Raw genomic sequence first — 1,915 nt, 5'->3', positions numbered from 1 at the left:
CCCAAGCTACACTCTGCCTCTTATCGGAAGCTGGGGTAAACTCATCTTTACAAGCTATTAAGTTATTCAGGAGAAAAAGCCATCCTTCCCTTCAGATCTAGAGATTAGAAGCAAAGTCAAATCATCCATGAATCCAAGGAATGTGACCTTCCCCAGGGGCTCACAACAATCCATTACGTTTGAGCTGGGGGAACAGAGCTGTCCACAGACGTGGCCCACAGCTTTGCTTCTACGCCTTTCGCGGCTCTGCTGCCTCTCCACCACCTGCACACTTCTGAATTTTAAGCCTGAACAGCTCAGGACTGTGTACCGTGTGGTCTTACTGAGGTAGTCAAGCATTCAGAGATGCGGTGATGAAGGGCAAAAAGGCCCTATTCTCTAAATTTCTAAAAATTCAATGCTTGTTCCTTTTTTCTTTGTGACCTTGGCCCCAAGGTGGCAGGGAGGAAACAAACCTTGTTCCTCTTTGCCCCCAGCACCTCACCTCCCTCAGTGCCTGAGACTAATGCTTGTTCAATTGTTCCTTTTTGAAGCCAGAAAAAGCTGATTAAGGTTCATTCTCTGTGAGTGCACATTTTCTTAGCTGCTGGCTTTGTGATGCAAGAAGCCTTTGTTTCCAGGATGAAGAAAGAGTGAAAATAGGAACCACCCAAATGTGCACTAGCTGGGGCACACCCATGCCCAGAGCACTTAAGTAGCAGTTGCAAAGGCTTGGGTAGAAAAATTTTCCACACACATAGACTATGGAAGGTATTTATTAGCCTGGAATCCCTTATATTTTGTGGGGTAAAAATAGAAAGCTGCTAACAGACTATATGATACCCTAATTTTAGAGGCAGGGTCTTGCTCTGATGCCCAGGCTGGTCTGCAATGCCTGGGCTCAAACGATCCTCCTACCTTAGTCTCCTGAGTAGCCGGCGTGCAACACTGCACCCAGCCCTACGGTACACTATTTTTGAAGGGGGAAAGTTTTATATGTGCCACACATTTGTAATAACATAAGGTTTGGAAGAAAATGTATAAACTGTCAAAAGGGAACATGAGACTTGGGGCTGGGAGCGGTGGCTCACGCCTGTAATCCTAGCACTCTGGGAAACCGAGGCAAGAGGATTGCTTGAGCTCAGCAGTTCAAGACTAGCCTGAGCAAGAGCAAGACCTCGTCTCTAACAATAGAAAAACTAGCCAGGCGTTGTGGCGCACACCTGTATGTAGTCCCAGCTACTTGAGAGGCCAAGACAAGAGGACTGCTTGGGCCCAGGAGGTTGAGGTTGCAGTGAGCTACAATGACACCACTGCACTCTACCCAGGGTGACAGGGCAACTAAAAAAAAAAAAAGGAATGTGGGACTTGGGGGGTTTGTTTGTTCAGTGAGAGTTACTACTTCTGTCATAAGCCTCAGGGCCAAGGCTGTGGTGGTGGGGAGTTAATGTCTGCAGAGAGGTGTCTTGAGGTCATCTGTGGAGCTAGCTGGAGTTCACAGCTGATGGGTCACTGCTCTGTGCTGGAGGAACTGCAAACTTTGCCTCACTGGCATATCAGAAGACTCACCAAGACTTGGTTGTCAGTAATTCTAATATTGAAAACTATAGAAACCCGGAAGCTGTATAACACTAAGCACTCAGAATAAGTGCCAGGCATCCTCACACCAGACGGGAGAAGCAGGCACAATTATGGGGCCCATTTTGCAGATGGGCAAAAGGAGTAGCAAGGGGCGAAGGAACCTGTCCACGGTTGTCCAGCTGGTGAGTGGCAAAACTGGGAATAAGCCCCAGGCCCGAGTGGACACCAATTCCATGTGTCCCCCTCACCCCAGGGCTCACCTCTGGAGCTCTGTCCATCTCTTCAAGGACAAGGGACTCCTTCTTGCACTTTCACATTCCCTTGTAGCAAGTAAAAGAAATGGTCTCGATTTTTA

Source organism: Lemur catta, chromosome 3, assembly GCF_020740605.2.
Source record: "Lemur catta isolate mLemCat1 chromosome 3, mLemCat1.pri, whole genome shotgun sequence".
Lineage (NCBI taxonomy): Eukaryota > Metazoa > Chordata > Mammalia > Primates > Lemuridae > Lemur > Lemur catta.
The sequence above is the reverse complement of the archived record's forward strand: the minus strand, read 5'-3'. Positions refer to the sequence as shown.